The following is an 8,594-nucleotide window of genomic DNA, read 5'->3' on the forward strand; positions in this document are numbered from 1 at the left end:
CTCCGTATCTATTTCATTTTGCGGTAGAGCTAGTCTTTGCATACTTCATAATGAGACTCATTTACTGATATACTGCAGCTAGAGACAAGATAGCAAGGCAGCCTGATAATGCATCAGTGGAGACAATTCATTACTATAGCAATAGAATAATAATTTTTGGATTGTACTGTTTAGATAACTTTTTTTTCCATTTTATCTCTGAAACCATAAGGCGCTATCTATAAAGCAGTCTAAAGTGAATGCACACTGTTGACACTGGATACAGTGTCTGGTAAAAGTTAGTTTGCATAGCATATCATAAAGATTACATTTTCTTTGTTTTTCATTGAAATATTTTTTTATTGTTAATATGCATTCAGAGAGAATATGATAAGATGAATTTATTTAATTATTTAGCCATAATAAAGGCCAATTTATTAGGTTGATTTAATAGAGGTGTAGAGAATATTCATTTAGTATTCTGAATAAAGTGACTGTACTGACTATACAGTAAATATCCAATTTGACTTTGAATTTAAAATATGAATGATTTTGCCATACATACGACATTATTCAGTATTATATTATATATAATATGTAATTATATTAATATTAGCCTAATTATAATAGAATTTATGGTTTAATATAATTATAATATAAAATTTATATTCTATATTATACATAAAATATATAATTATATTATTATTAGCTTCCTTTTCTACACCATGCTAAGTGAACATTTGCTTTGGTTAGTGAACATTCTCTAATCCTTTAGAAAACCCCAATGAATCAGTTGTTACTTCTGTAGTCATAAGATGTGTTTAGTCCTAGCCTGGGTTCAATGTCCATATTACCTGGTTTGCACAGGTTCCTCTTAAAACATAAAATTGTACTGGTCAGTTAACTTTCTTTTGTGTAGGGGCACTTGCAAACAGGTAAATGGATGTCTCTTTTTGCTCTCAGCCAGGGGCGTAGCGTGGGTTGTTAGCACCCGGGGCAGGTCAAGTCATTTGCGCCCCCTAACCCAGGGACTTTTAGCACTCCCTGAGTCCCTTCCACTAGTACAATAGTTCTGACTTACCTGATTCCTACACTGACCTACCTGATTCCTACACTGACCACTAAACTGACCTACTTGATTCCTACACTGACCTTCATGACCATTACACTGACCTACCTGACCCCTAAACTGACCTATCTGCCAAATACACTGACCCCTACACTAACCTACCTGACCATTACACTATCCTACCTGACCCCTACACTAACCTACCTGACCACTACACTGACCTACCTACACGGACCTACCTGACCACTACACTGACCTACCTACACTGACCTACCTGACCCCTTCACTAATCTACCTGACCACTACACTAACCTACCTACACTGACCTATCTGACCCCTACACTGACCTACCTGGCCACTACACTAACCCCTACACTAACCTACCTGACCATCACACTGACCTACCTGACACCTACACTAACCTAGCTGACACCTACACTGACCTACCTAACGTCTACACTGACCACTACACCAGCCTACCTGACACCTACACTGACCTACCTGACACCTACACTGACCCCTACCTGACCGCTACACTAACCTACCTGACCGCTACACTAACCTACCTGACCCCTACACTAACCTACCTGACCCTGGCACTGACCTACCTGACACCTGCACTGACCTACCTGACCACTACACTAACCTACCTGACCATTACACTAACCTACCTAACCACTACACTAACTTAAATTACACCTACACTGAGCTACCTGACACCTACACTGACTACTACACTGACCTACCTGACACCTACACTGACCTATCTGACCACTACACTGACCTACCTGTCCACTACACTAACCTACCTGACCCCTACACTGACCTACCTGACACCCACACTGACCACTACACCAATGTGCCTGACATCTACACTGACCTACCTGACCCCTACACTGACTACTACACTGACCTACCTGACACCTACACTGACCTACCGGACCACTACACTGACCTATCTGTCCACTACACTAACCTACCAACACTGACCTACCTGACCACTACACTAACCTACCTGACCACTACTCTAACCTACCTACACTGACCTACCTGGCCACTACACTAACCTACCTGACACCTACACTGACCTACCTGACAACTACAGTATCCTTCTTGACCCCAACACTGACCTACTTGACACCTACACTGACCTACCTGACCCCTACACTGACCTACCTGACACCTGCACTGACCTACCTGACTACTACACTAACCTACCTGACCATTAAACTAACCTACCTGACCACTGCACTAACCTAAATTACAACTACACTGAGCTACCTGACCCCTACACTGACTACTACACTGACCACTACACTGACCTACCTGACACCTACACCGACCTACCTGACCCCCACACTGACCACTACACCAATGACCTACCTGACCCCTACACTAACCTACCTGACCCCTACACTAACCTACCTGACCCATACACTGACCTACCTGACCACTACACTGACATACCTGTCCACTACACTACCCTACCTACATTGACCTACCTGACCGCTACACTAACCTACCTGACCACCACACTAACCTACCTGACACCTACACTGACCTACCTGACCACTACATTACCCTTCTTGACCCCAACACTGACCTACTTGACACCTACACTGACCTACCCTACCCCTACACTGACCTACCTAACACCTGCACTGACCTACCTGACCACTACACTAACCTACCTGACCATTACAATAACCTACCTGACCACTACACTAGCCTACCTACACTGACCTACATGACCTCTACACTAACCTAAATTACAACTACACTGAGCTACCTGACCCCTACACTGACTACTACACTGACCTACCTGACACCTACACTAACCTATCTGACCCCCACACTGACCACTACACCAATGTACCTGACCTCTACACTGACCTACCTGACCCCTACACTGACCTATCTGACCCCTACACTAACCTACCTGACCCATACATTGACCTACATTGACCACTACACTAACCTACCTGACCACTACATTGACCTACCTGTCCACTACAGTAACCTACCTACACTGACCTACCTGACCACTACACTAACCTACCTGACCACTAGACTAACCTACCTACACTGACCTACCTGACCACCATACTAACCTACCTGACACCTACACTGACCTACCTGACCACTACATTACCCTTCTTGACCCCAACACTGACCTACTTGACACCTACACTGACCTACCTGACCCCTACACTAACCTACCTGACCCCAGCACTGACCTACCTGACACCTGCACTGACCTACCTGACCACTACACTAACCTACCTGACCATTACACTAACCTACCTGACCACTTCACTAACCTACCTACACTGACCTACCTGACCCCTACACTAACCTAAATTACACCTACACTGAGCTACCTGACCCCTACACTGACCACTACCCTGACCTACCTGACCCCGACACTGACCTACCTGACCCCTATACTAACCTACCTGTCCACTACACTGACCTACCTGTCCACTACACTGACCTACCTGTCCACTACACTAACCTACCTGACCCCTACACTGACCTACCTGACACCTAAACTGACCTACCTGACCACTGCACTAATCTACCGGACACATACACTGACCTACCTTACACACCTACTTCCTGCACTACTCACACCCCCCATCCCGCCACACACAGTACAATGTCGATGGTGGATCCTTTTTTTTTTGAAAATTTGTTTTTATTGAATTTTTGCACAAAAAATCAGACACGACAATGCCAAGCAGGGCAACAACCATAAACAGTGACAACAGGTCAAACCCCTCCCATACCACCCCCCACCCCAGGCTCCATCCAGCACGTCCAGTGGAAAAACAAAGCATCCATCAGTAATAAAGATACCCCTCAAGACTGCTCCAATTATCCAGTAGTAAGGTCATAGAACATTATAGATTAGTCCAGCACAGAGCCCACTAGCAGCAACCCCATGGCTTAGTCAAAAAAATAGAGAGACTTCTATACATGCAGTAAGAGCACAATGAACAGGAATATATCACCGACCGGCATGGCCATCCCCCCCCCCCCCAGACAATCCCGAACAGTAGCACATAGAACACTAAAGCTGATCAACGGAGGTCGAGGCCGGAGAGTCTATCCATGTTTTCCATACTTTATCTAACTTGCGGGGGCATCCCCTACTGAGATACGTGGCCTTATAGAGCGGAGTCACTTTATTAACCAAGCCTTTCCAGAAAAGGATCGTGGGAGCCAAGGGACTCTTCCAGTGTAAGAGCAGAGCCTTGCGCGCATAGAAAAGCAGCAAGCTGACCAGAGTACGAACGGCCCTCGCAGGGGCCATGCCATCCACCAACCCCAAGAGGCAAACCTCCACGGAGCTGGGGACCGGAATCTTAACCACCTCCACAATACAAGCTAAGACGGATGCCCAATAGTCCTTGACCACCGGGCACCCCCAGAAGATGTGACTGAAGTCCGCCGGTGAATGGGAACAACGCCAGCACTCCGCCGAGGCCGTCTGATAAATACGTGCCAGCCTCTCCGGCGTGTAATAAATCCGATGCAGAAATTTAAAGTGAATCAGACGGTCCCTCGCAGAGACCAGGTAGGCGAAGGGTGAACTCCACATATCATCCCAGTCATCACCATCCAGGTCAGGCACCTCCTCCACCCAGCGTTCCCGACATCTACGTACAGCAGGCGGAGTGATAGCGAACAATTCCCTGTACAATTCTGAGAGAGGCTTCCGCATACCCGCCGCTTGTATCGCTGTTTCAAGAGCTGAAGCTTTAATCACAACCCGAGAGGAACCGAATTGCGCCACAAACGCATGGCGAAGTTGAAGATAGCGAAAAAAATACCCATTTGGAAGACCATAACGCGCCTTCAGGGCATCAAAGGAGCACAGCTCCCCACCAGAGACAATATCCCCCAGCAACTTCACCCCCTTAACGGCCCAGATGGTAGGATCAGGGATCGAGGCAAAATGAGGAAACTTGGGGTTCCACCACAATGGGGAGGCCGGGGAAACAGCAGTGGCTCCTGGCTCCACCAGCACCTGCATCTGTTCCCAGGCTTTGATGGTAGAACGCATCGTTCCTGTCAGCTGAAATGTAGCCCTGGACCCTCGATGCAGTAAAAGGCGAAGACTCTCGTAGGAGCCCAAAACAGCCGCCTCCAGCACCGTGGCGGAGTCCCCATCGTCCCCTGCAAGCCAGCGTCGCGCCACCACCCCCTGCCCAGCCAGGAAATATTTATAAAGATCAGATAAAGCCAATCCCCCCTGACCCCAGGGCTCCTGCAACACCTGCAGACCAATTCTAGGAGGAGAGGTACCCCAAATAAAGGAACCTATCAGGCCATGAGCGCGGCGGAAGAAAGAACGCGGGACCCACACCGGGGAATTTCTAAGGAAATACAGAAAGACAGGGAGAAGTTTCATTTTCACCAAGTTAATGCGCCCCAGAACCGACAAAGGCAAGTCGCGCCACACCTCCGCCCTGCGTTTAAAGACCTCCAGCAGTGGGTTAAGATTCAGAGTAAGATAATCCGCCACCCTCGCCGACACCCTGACTCCCAGGTAGGTGAACTCCGTCACCCATTTCAATGGTAGCGCCCCATCAGCTGCAGCAATGGCACCAGGATCAATAGGGAGCATAGTGGATTTATCCCAATTCACCCTTAGGCCAGAAAACTTTGCAAAAGTGTCCAGGATATTGAATACCGCCCGCAGGGAAGCATTGGGATCCTTCAAAAATAAAAGCATATCATCCGCATAAAGTGCCAGGCACTCCTTAATGGAGCCCACTTCCAGAGCCCCCACCTCCGGAGATGCACGCAATGCAATAGCCAAGGGTTCAATCATCAGAGAGAACAAAAAGGGTGAAAGAGGGCAGCCCTGCCTAGTCCCCCTACCCACTGCAAAAAATGGAGACAGAGAAGATCCAATCTTCAACGCCATACGCGGGGAGGAGTACAAGAGGGAAATCCACTTGCAAAATTTAGGACCAAACCCCATGCGCCTCAGCACCACCCCCATGTACCCCCAATCTACCGTGTCGAAGGCCTTGGCAATGTCCAAGGACACCACCACCCTAGTGCCAACGGAGGCATGGGACACCTGCAAATGAGTAAACAGACGTCGAAGGTTGGTGTCCGTGGACTTGCCCGGCATAAACCCGGTCTGATCAATGTCCACCAGGGAAGGCAAGACCACCGCCAGCCTAGTAGCCAAGACCTTCGTGAGTATTTTGAGATCCACATTGAGTAAGGCAATGGGGCGGTAGGAGGAACACAGGGTGTGATCCTTCCCCGGCTTGGGCAGGAGAACAACATACGCCTCGAGCATGGAACCCGGCAGGGCCCCCTGATCGAAACACGCAGCATACAATGCCTGGAGCCTGGGAGCCAGGGAGTCCGAGTACTGCCGATACCATTCCACCGGGAACCCATCAGGGCCCGGCGATTTATTGGAGGGAAAGGATGAGATGGCTCTCTCTATTTCCTTCAACGTGATGTCATTGTCCAGCCACGCACTGTCCTCACCCTCCAAGACCGGAACCGGCAAGCCAGATAAAAGGCGCTCCAACTCCTCCAGGTCATATGCAGGTAGGGGGGAATAGGTGTCAGAGTAGTAATCCATAAAGACCCGGGAGATCTCCCCCGGGTCCCTAACCAGTTCCCCTGAACTAGACTGGATGCACGGAACACTTACCGAAGCCCTCTGATCTGCCACCAAAAAGGCCAAAAGCTTACCATTTTTGTCTCCCTTCTCAAAAAGTGACTCCGCTCTATGTTTAAGGTTGGCATGCGCAAAATCAGTATCCAACAAAGCCAAACGCCTCCTGGCCTCCTCCAGGGCCGCATAGGCCGCCGGTCCCGGAGTGGCCGAGTATTCATCTTCCAACCTACGGACCTCCAGCAGAACAGCTTCCCTGTCAGCATTAGCCTCCCTACGAGATGCCTTAATCGCAGAGATGTAATGACCCCGCATAACCGCTTTGAAAGCATCCCACAGGACTACCCCTGCTGTGGACGAGGCATTATCTTCCCAATATGTAGGCATCTGGGGCTCCACCTGCTGCATCACCTTGTCAGTTTGCAGCCAACCCGGCGAAAGGCGCCATGCACCCCTAGTTCTACCCGCTCCCACCCGCAGAGTCAACAGCAGTGGGTTGTGATCAGAGAGGCCACCCGCCAAATATGTAGCATCCTGGACCAACGCAAGACAAGGCCCATTAGCAAAAGCCAGATCTATCCTGGACGCCGTTCTTTGCACCCCAGACCAACAGGAGTAGCCACGTACCCCAGGGTTTTTCCAGCGCCACAGCTCCGTAAGCTGAGCCGCGGAAGACCAGGACACCAGTTCAGGAGACGACAGTCTACCCGGGTTAGAGGAGTCCAGCCCGCCATCCAGAACAGCATTGAAATCCCCCGCCATAATTAGAGGAAGATGCATATAAGGGGCCAAGGTCACCAGGAGATCCACCAGAATCTGAGAGTGGAACGGGGGAGGTAAGTAGACACTCACCAGTACCACCTGCCGGTGAAAAATCTCCAGTAGAACAATAACATACCGTCCGCCAGGATCCGTAATTACCTTTTGAATCGAGCAGGGTGCATTTCTACACAGCAAAATAGACACCCCACGGGCATACGTGGAGTAAGTGGCATTGAAGATCCTCTGAATCCAAGGCCTCTTCAAGGCAAGCACCCTGCTCCCATCCAAATGCGTCTCCTGGAGGAGGATAACATGCGGTTGAACAGATTTAATATACCTAAAAATGGCTGTGCGTTTCACCTTGTCATTGAGACCCCGCACATTCCATGACATGATTTTAAGTAGCTCAGCCATAGAACAGCAGAGGGACACATAGCAGGAGGGAGCCGGAGGACCAAGCACAGCCCGAGGACCAACCCGATCCCCCAACTCCATCCAGACATTCAGCAATACTGACACATAAGTAAAAAAGAACAGTGACCACCGGATGGAGCCTGGAGCCAAAAACAAAAAAACATCCCCGCTGTGATACCCAAACCTGGAACAAAAAAAAGTGCAACAGGGTACCCAGCCTAATCCCAAAACCCAGCAAAAATTTTAAAGGCATGGCTGCAACATAAAAACCGCAGCCGGCGTTACTCTTGTCCACCAAAGGCAGCCCCAAAAAAGGGGGGGCCGCTAGATAGTCATTCCTCAAAAAAAGGAAAAAAACCTAAAGGGAGGAAAAATAGAGTCAAAACAAAAAAGAGAAAATTGTTAGTTCAACAACGTGTAGCACACAGAGCTCCAATGACCTGTAGACCAGTCCACAGCCCCAGGAATAGAAGCATGGATCCAGCCCAGGGCAACCCAGGAAACTTCAGGGCAGGATCAACAATACAGGAACCATAGATGTCCCCCCAGCAGCAATTGAGGAGGCAGACCGTGCGTAGACAGGAGCTGCAAATAGGGAGTACAGTGCAGCAGGGCCCCAAGAGCCCCATATCATCCAAGAGAGCATGTGCATCAGAGGAAATTAAATGGATTCCAACCAGTCAGCAGCCTCCCCCGCCGAATTGAAGAAAAGGACAG

Source organism: Pelophylax lessonae (assembly GCF_965119305.1).
Source record: "Pelophylax lessonae genome assembly, chromosome: 1".
NCBI lineage: Eukaryota > Metazoa > Chordata > Amphibia > Anura > Ranidae > Pelophylax > Pelophylax lessonae.